The following is a 9560-nucleotide window of genomic DNA, read 5'->3' on the forward strand; positions in this document are numbered from 1 at the left end:
CACATATATATATATATATATATATATATATATATATATACGCTGTTGATGCGCGTGTTTGGTGAGGTGACGCCTACACTTGCTTCATAATTAACCATGTACGTGTGGCATTTATCATATGCTATAGACGGTGTCACAATACCACGGCGTAACCTTACGCATTATTCTTGCTCCACGCCTAAGACCTTACACACCCATGCAATGTTGCAGTCCAGCGCAAAGACGCACGCGCCATACACATCAGTGTTAACGTTGTATAAACTAGAGATGGAAAATGTAGGGATTATACCTACATGAAACTTAACTGTCAATAATTATTGATTAATATGATAAACAAGGCCTACATATCAAGAACAATCGTTTTCAAGCCGAAGTCTTTCATCTGCAGACTTGCTGCGCAGTTGAACACCCCATGCACCGCACCACGGGAACAAGATTGCAATTCACTCCTGCGCTCACCTCGCACATCATTTCGTCGTTCAGCGACGATTTGTGACTTCGACGGCAGATTCACGACGCGGTTGCCACTTTCACGCACGCTGTGCGTCGGCAGGGGGTCGGCGAGGAAAGAAAACCAGGGCACACGAAAAGCTCGACTCCCCCGTTTACCCTCACCGCGCCGCTATACGCGTAAATCATCGTCGGCCGTAAACCCTGCACGAGTTCTTTCTGACACCCCGCGACTTCACGCGGCGAAGGTATTCGTTTTTGTTCCTGCGCGTTGATTTATCGTCTGCCGAGCCTCTAGTCGTGTCGATATGGATGTACACTTTCGCGTTAGCGTACGTACTCACTGTTCCCGGAAAATAGCATGCGAATGACGAACGCACCGCGTGGGTGGGCCGGCATGGAAGGGGAAGGAGAAACGAGGGGGTGGGGTGGGCCGGACTTGGCAAAGGTGAGTGAAACAATGCCGATGAAGATATATGCTGGTGATTTTTTGCCTCGTGTTGTTTTCTCCATTTTGTTCTTCCGAGCGTGAAAGAATTTAAACCAGGAACAACTTCAAGGGCTGGATTAAGTAACCCATTCGAACCCGCGCGAAAGAAATCGCTATGATGAGTCACGATAAGGTTAGAGGGCTGGGTTCGCAACACCGGGGCAACACACATGTACACTTACACACACACACACGCACACACACTCGCGTGCACGACGCACCAGTCATTTACGCTCTGGCTTTTGGCAAACAAGGAAACAGACGCGGGCAGTGTCGGTCATATAGGATAAACAGCGACGGTAAATCGGTGTTTGCTTAGTACGGCATTGTTTCCCGTAGAAAAACTAGAAATGTTGCTTGTTCGAATAAATGATACTTGCTCAGGTGGCTGGTGCTGCTCTCGACTCGCTGGCGGGCCGTGGAAAACCTGTTCAGTCGATGCCCCTCGACAAGATTTTCTCGACTGCACTCGCAGCGGCACTCGCTGCTAATATTCCGAAACACAACAAGACGATTTTCGTATTGACTACGGAAATTACGGGATGCGCTTCATAAGCAACGTATTCAGTCTCGTTTACAGAGGCTATGTGCATGCGCAGCGAGAGTGAATAATAGCGGATAATAATTCATTATATTCCTTGTAATTTATTATTATTATTATTATTATTATTATTATTATTATTATTATTATACTCGTATTATATTATCTTCGCTTGAATCGGTAGGCTGCGGTGAAGGTTAATAAATGCGCTGATGATAGAGTGAGGGACACGCATGGTGTCACCAATCACTGGCGCCCACATGACATATGCAGCTACATAGGAAGTTCTATTATATCCACGCACGACTTGTACCCGGGGATCGTCATGCAGACATCATAAAATAGCGACGTTACTGAATTTACTGTTCCTGACCGTTGTGGGTCACCCGTGTGTGTCGAGCGAAAATGGCGCTCTGAACTCTTGCTTTAATTATACCTGCATTATGATGGAGGTATCAATGGAGGCAGCTGATGCGTCGTGGCTTTTAAACAGGGACGATCTGTTAGTCAGCACGCTTGACTAACAGCTGCGTCATTTGCCTCGCATTGTCGACTCGAGATGCGATCCAAGCCAAGCCACTCACTTCTACTAAGAGCAGGTATACGCATAGCTCTAGTACTATAGCCCTTGTTGCCACAGGGGCCTGTGGGAACAAGGACTATAGTACTAGAGCTAGCTAGTATGCGCAGAGGACTTAAATGTACCCCCGTGAATTCTGCTCAGAAAAGGGAGAGAAAGTACGTATGTTCGCCGAACGAAAGTTTTCGGGTGGATTAGAGAAAACGACGAACACTCCATCACTAAACTAGGCTAAACTCTCAACGCCACGTAATTGTGGAAAATCACTTATCTATTTCGCCTATAATCACCTGTAAATGCCGGTCAAATGCTCATCTGCAACACACAAGTACACCGCACGCACGCCCTGTGCACAATCAACATGAATAAGAAAGCTCTCTCTCTCTCTCTCTCTTAATCGAGCTCTCTTAATCGAGCTCTCTTAATCGAGCTCTTTCTCTGAATAAGAGAGAACATGATAAAGAGCACTCTCGTGTTTATTGACCATTATTTTTTAACATTATTGAGACGTTCCAAGTGCTTGTACGAGAGAGAGAGAGAGAGCGCGCACGAGGAAGAGAGAGAGAGAGCGCGCACGAGGAAGAGAGAGAGAGAGAGAGCGCGCACGAGGAAGAGAGAGAGAGCGCGCACGAGAGTGAGAGAGGGAGCGCGCACGAGTGAGAAAGAAAGCGCGCGCACATGAGTACGAGAGTAAGAGAGAGAGAGAGAGAGAGAGAGAGAGAGAGAGAGAGAGAGAGAGAGAGAGAGAGCTGGGAGAGAAAGGGAGAGAGAAGGAGAGGGAGAGGGAGAGAGAGAGAGAGAGAGAAAGAGAGAGGGCTGGGAGAGAAAGGGAGAGAGAAGGAGAGGGAGAGGGAGAGGGAAAGAGAGATAAAAAAATACGGACGAAAGACACACACGAGCATATAGCGAGTGCGTTCATGCGTGTGCGCTTGCGTGCGTGCGTGCGTGCGCGTGTGTATGTATGTATATACGCGTCTGTGTTTACAAGTGTGCGTGTGTGTTTGCTCGCCTGTGTGTGTCGGAGGTGTATAGTTGTTGCTTCTAGGCGCCGCCATGTATACCTGCACTAATGCGCTATGATGGTCGGGAATTCTACGGCTTGTTTTGCTTACAAGGCCCCGATTGTTGTCGGCGACTGTCATAATTGGATCCGCACCCATATGCTGCTTTCCATGTACAGAATTGTTGACGACTGGCGTTAGCCCGCGAATTTGCCAACACAAGCATGTCACCAAATTGCCACTTCATCCCCTTAATATGTATCACGGGGCGAGGACATTGGCAAGTACATGCGTACACACGGCAAGCTTAGGTTAGGCTGGAGCGCGTCAAGAAAATTAATGTTAACACAGCTTAGACGTGGCGCTCTTCGCACCTGTTAACTACTCGCCGTATATGACCTCTGAGTGCACGCGACAACGCGAGGGGCATGCGATGTAAATAAAATATGTTAATCTGGGGCATGGTACGAGCACTCGGCGTCGGCGAATCAGTAGTAATTGTCGCGCATTTCGTCGTGCCGACTCGCTCCTTATATAGCCTCACGTAGACGCACGTAGGACGCACGCAATCGATGTCCCGCACGCGCCGTACCTTGCGGTGACAGTCTCCCGTGAATCGCCGCGCAGCTGAGTTACCTGATCGAGCGCACTGCTGCCGCTGCCGCCGCTGCTGCCGCTGCCGCCGCCAGAGCGAAAGCCTTTTAGCGCGCTCTATTCAGCTCGCAGATGGAGAAATATCGACTATCTCGTCTGCCGCGCTCGCCTCGCTGACGCGGGGTATTGTTTTTTATTCTTGTTATGCGCCGCTTCGATTTTGCGTCCTTTCCCTTTCGTTGCGAGTGAAAGGGAATCAGGGCGTAGTATGTAGGAGCGAGGTGTGTGTGCATGGGAAGATGCACTGTGGCTGCTATAGCGCAGCATAACGGCAGCATATAACACAGCTTCAGTATATAGGTCCAGCAAGAGCATGTCTATATTAGTGGAATATCTGGAGATATTTTGCGTGAAGATACGTACTCGCGTGCGTGCGTGCGTGTGAGCGTGAGTTATGTTAGTATGCGTGGCGGTGTGCGTGCGTATCTGTGTGTGCGCGCGTGTGTGCGTATATGAACTAAAACGCCTGAATAAAATCATGGCGGTTGTTAATTTAGAAAGCATGATTTGTAGCGGAATGGTATGCAACGATCCGCGTACTAAACACGACCTACTACGGGAAGCGCGCATTATCCTCCAGTATAATAATGATGCAAATGACATCACCCAACCGGACGAGCTCATTTGTGATGCTCCAACAACGGCATTATCATCATTATAATCTTATAATCTATTTAAATTGTTACATAGCTCACCACGACATAAATACACGTACGGTAAAAAATAGACACCAGCGTAAAAACTAGATGCAGAAAGACGCGCTCGACCGCACAGACACCTGGGCCGTTTCAATAACTATAATAATTCTAATATTATTCCACGTAAACGTCGTTCAAATACCCAAATATAATTATTTATAACACACAATAATACCGTACGCACGCCACTGTGCACAAACCAACAACTAATATAAGTGAATATTATCATGCTTATAATTACTATCATTATATCATCGAAACGCCCCCCCCCCAAAAAAAATCCTCGAAAGTCCATGTGCACGACCGCAACGTTGATCCACCTACCTGTGACGTCGATTCCGTCCAAGCCGTTGTTTGAATCCTTCTTCAATCGCTTCGATTTTCCTGTTTCAATTTCCGCCGGACTTCACCACGAGTCGGCTATTTCTCGTGAATCGTGTGCACCCACGAATGCGTGCGTGTCCTCCCGCAGAAATGGCCAGTCCCTTTGTAACGGTTGTCCGGTGTTATTTAGATAGCTTTGGGGGCTAGGGCCTTCACACCACTATAATAACTGGAGCATAATAGGGCCGCACACAACAACGTCGTCCGACTTGAATGCGCTTTGCACGTGAACTGAACTAGCGGATGGCAAGCACAATAGCGCCAACTTCCTAAAACGGCAACTCGTCGAGGCCCGTCAGGGAGGTCGGAATCAGGGCGAGGCCCGTGATTGGCTGCGCGCAGGTGTGGCGTGTAGACGCGGACGGGCAGACAGACGAACAGGTGGGCTGCCGTAGGACCCGACACTGCAGAGCAGCAGGAAATAAGCGAAAGCTCATAATAACGGCTGCGAGGGAAGATTAACATTGAACCGCGCTGACGGTAGAGCAGATATTCTCTCAGCATTATATGACAATATCATATGCGTGGGTGTATACGGGTTACGTGATATAATCCGTAAAATCAAAAGAGAACCACAATCAAAGCAAACAGAAAACGCACGGCATGAATTATTATTTTTACACGAACATGCAACCCTGTTGCACGAAGATCATTGATGACCGTCTTTGTAAATTAATATATAGACCGCGCCTAATTCCACCTTAAAACTCTATCACGCGTATAATCAGGATATAATCTACAATTACGACAGTAAAACTACCACGAAGGATGGTAGCTTTAACGTGATTCATCGTTCCCCGAATCCCGTCGTACATGCGGGAACGTAATTACACCCAAACAGCACAATCAGCGTTACTGTGTCACTTGCTCGGCGTAGCATGATTCAACGTTGCCATGGTAACGCGGAAAAACATCGCTGCATTTTTGAGCTCGTGGCGGTGTAGTATTAGTAGTAGTAGGATGATCGATCATAGCGAGACATATAGGTGTAGAGCGCGCGCCGTACGTACTAGCCTGTGCCATGTACGTGCGTGGTGGTGACACGCACGATATGCGTCAATATAATTAGAAGATTTTCTCCCATTTACGTGCATGCTTCATCGGCAGCTTGCTCGCGAAGCGAAAGTGAATACGATGCTCATGTACGTACGTATGCTCAGAGTGAGCTATATATACGTCTATTCCGCGGAGGATTCCGTATCGTAACATGAAGCCATTATATAGAAGGTCCAGTTTACGTAGATTCTTGTTTCCTTCCGTGCTGTCGGTGCCACCCTACGCCCGTGCGCATGATCGGTTGGCTTCAACAGCGGAAAATGGTCGTTTAGTACAAAATATCGCTGTATACGCGACATCGGTACTAACATGGATAATTTCATGTAGAATTTGGAAAAGGGTTCAATCGCCCGCTAATTGCACTCGTTGTTTTGCACGTTTCCCGTACTTCCGCTGCCCATGCATAATTATCATGTAGTTATATTTGAGGAAACACGAATTGAAAACGTGACCGATTATTTGCATGGAGAACACGGTTAGTTAATAAGCAAATCAAGTGGCTAAGGGTCGTATAGCTACAGCTATTTATTTAAACTTTGAATTCCTGTTTTTGCGAACAGAAATTGATGTAGACCTACTTGCTCTCAAAAATCCAAAAAAACATTTTTCGATCATATATCGACGTAAAAATTATGGAATTTTCTTTCCGAAATAACGATATGACCTACCGCCCCGTATATTCCACGGTCATTGGATTATTGCGACAATGTATAGGGGTATGGAAGAAGGAAACGAGAGAGGGAAGGAAACACGCGAAATAACGTACATGTGACAGTGAGAGTCATCACGTGGATATCGAATAATCTCATGATATAAACGTTGATAAGCTTGTCATAGTAGTTAATACTTAATTATCTACTGACGTTGTTACCCACAATGGATTTACTAGGATGGATAGAACTAGATATATACACGTACCTATGCGGAGTTTTATGCATGTATCATACTTACATTTCAACTTGCATGTGATACAAGCTTAGATATCACTTGTAATTTGTGTTATTAGTAGGCCTAAACCGCGCCGAAACAAGTAAGGTTCCAATAGATATCAACCTGCCAACATGAACCCCACTTGCCTTTAGCGCCATCTCCAGTCAATCCGTGGCTGCCCAACGGCCGCTATCCCTCGCTGTTTTACATTTGCCGCCTTTAATTTCCACTGTTATTAATTATTATTTATTGATTTTAACTGTTAATACAGCTGTAGTAATTATAATGGGAGGAAATTAAAATGTTATCCTCGAAATCACAACAGAACGTGTTTTGAAATAATTAGGACTTAATTGAGAATATAGATATATATATAGAGGCCGGTGTGCTTGCTGGAAGCGCGGGAGAGTTCATCATGGTGAAATAAACAACGCCGGAAACAAAACAAAACGATTGCAAGTAAATCTCCCTGAAGTGTGGGCAATATGTGAATGATATGCTGTAACCACCAAGTGACCGCCTAGTTGACACAGGTTCTAAGAAGCGCTGTACGAATAGCACGTTCAATAGAGTTCATTTCAAAATTCCGCACACAGACTCGTACACGCGCGCACATAAGCGCACGCACAAACATATGTACGTACGTATACACGTACACGCGTAGACGCACATACGGCGTACGGCAACGCGCGCGAGCAAACACACCCACACACACGCGCGCGCGCGCACACACACTCGCGCGCACACACACTCACGCACGCACGCACAAAAACACACAAACACACAAAACACACGCACGAACACACGTACACATACGCGCGCGCGCACGCAACCGCACTTAGGCATAACAGCCTCGCCGAATGCCACGTAATAATTACGACCGTCAATGAACGTACATAAATCTACATCGCATATCGCCTCAATCTGTGGGTGATAATTATCACAGCTAATCTTGATTTGCCGTAAATGTCGATTTAACCTACAGGAAGACATCGATCGCCCCACTCTAGGCAGTACCTGGCAGTGTCACGGCGTACGGAGCGCCGGTACCGATGCCGCCTCGCTCACGCGTGACGCCGGCTTTCTACGGTTAATTTACATGACGCATGGTTCCCCAATAATCGACACATTTTCGTCTATAACGTAATAATTCTGCGAGAACTTTTCAACGACTATGAACGCGCGTGATATCGACGCGATAACGTAGTGCAGTGGGAATTTGGGTAGCCGTGGATCAGATGTGAAGGAGCGCCATCTATCGCTGAAATTCGTGTAATTATTATCATCATCGGCAGACCCGATGAACGTTTCCACCTTTCTTTCGTCTGAATGAGACCGTAGATATAGAATAGAAGAATCTGTATTCTATATCTATGATGAGACCACTAGCGGATTAAGGGCGGGGCAACAGGGGCACGTGCCCCGGGCCCCCCACATTTGGGGCCCCCCACATTTAGAGTATCCTAAAATTTACAAAACTGTCGTAATTGTGATCCACAAAATTCTTAGCATGTAGGGGCCTAACGTTGAAGTGATGCGTTTCCCATGCTGTTTCTCTGACTGAATTTTGCTGTTCAGCTGAAGGACACTTTCCCTAATACCGAAATTGCTCTGAGAATCTATCTTTTATTGATGGTCTCGAATTGTTAGCGGTGAAAGGTAATTTTCAAAACTCAAGTTGATTAAAAATCACATGAGAACCACGATGAGCCAACAGAGACTGGTAAACCTCAGAATTCTCGCTATCGAAAGTGACATTTTAAATTCGTTGAAACACGATGAAATACTCTCTGAATTTGCAAGCATGAAAGTGCAGAAAAAATACAGACTATAGGGCCCCCACACAATTGCGTGCCCCGGGCCCCCCACACGCTTAGTCCGGCCCTGGATGAGACCAATATCGGCAGTTGGAGTTACTGGCACATGACGATTGTAATTTATTTAATTAATATAAAACACCACGAGGTATCAAATTTAGACAGCATAAGTTGATAGTCACATCTTCCATAAACGTTTTATGTGAATATAGTTTTTAAGCTCAGGAAGTAGCTATAGTCTGTAGAGCCATTAGCTCTACCAATGTCGCCATATGCTTAACACATGGCAAGTGGCGTAATAAATTATAAGAGAGGCATAATTCATATTAACAGCAAATAATAATAACTACAGCCAATAATAAATAAAATGTTTACATGAAAAAAAAACGATTAACAATTACACACTTGAACCTGAGAAAATATCCATCATTTAAATAAATCTCTCATTTATTTGCATCACACACACTTGTGTTGAGGATTCGCCATGTTGTTGTTCAATATTATGCATTTCCTATTTCCACATGGGTTGCCATAGCAACTATTTACAAGATGGCAGTTACGACCATAGTAAGGCGCAACACACACACAACTGTAGTTGGTCTCCTGACTTATACATGTACCGCCGTTGAGACAAGACACGTCTTTGCAAAGATCAATCACATCACTGCACGTGACACCGGAATATCCAGGTGGACACGAACATCTGTGAAATAAAGAAAATAAAGCTACAAAGCGATTAAACACTTGTTCCTATATTGTAAAAAGAAGATCATAGATTGAATTTCCAAGACGCCTATTAGTGGTGCAGATATGTGAATGAATTGTGGGTTTTGTGGTAAAAGCACCAAAATAGGCATATATGATGTTAAGGGTATACTAAATGATTTTACCAAAGGTATAACGATAGAATATTAGCTACACATGTAGGCCTATATCAGATCATACCTGAAGCTGTCCGG

At 45.6% G+C, this 9560-nt stretch overlaps 1 protein-coding gene across 4 annotated transcripts in view; it reads right to left on the reverse strand.

Annotated features, from left to right (window-relative positions):
• Nucleotides 1-5023, reverse strand: part of LOC106821196 (protocadherin Fat 4-like) — a 52325-nt gene extending 47302 nt beyond the window's left edge. For all 4 annotated transcript variants that reach the window (XM_014825901.1, XM_014825899.1, XM_014825896.1 and 1 more), the window contains exon 1: nt 4739-5023. The gene's annotated coding sequence lies outside the window, so the exon portion shown is untranslated. The remainder of the gene's footprint in view (nt 1-4738) is intronic.
• Nucleotides 5024-9560: the final 4537 nt, after the last annotated feature.

Source organism: Priapulus caudatus, unplaced genomic scaffold (genome assembly GCF_000485595.1).
Source record: "Priapulus caudatus unplaced genomic scaffold, Priapulus_caudatus-5.0.1 Scaffold63, whole genome shotgun sequence".
Classification (NCBI taxonomy): Eukaryota; Metazoa; Priapulida; class Priapulimorpha; order Priapulimorphida; family Priapulidae; genus Priapulus; species Priapulus caudatus.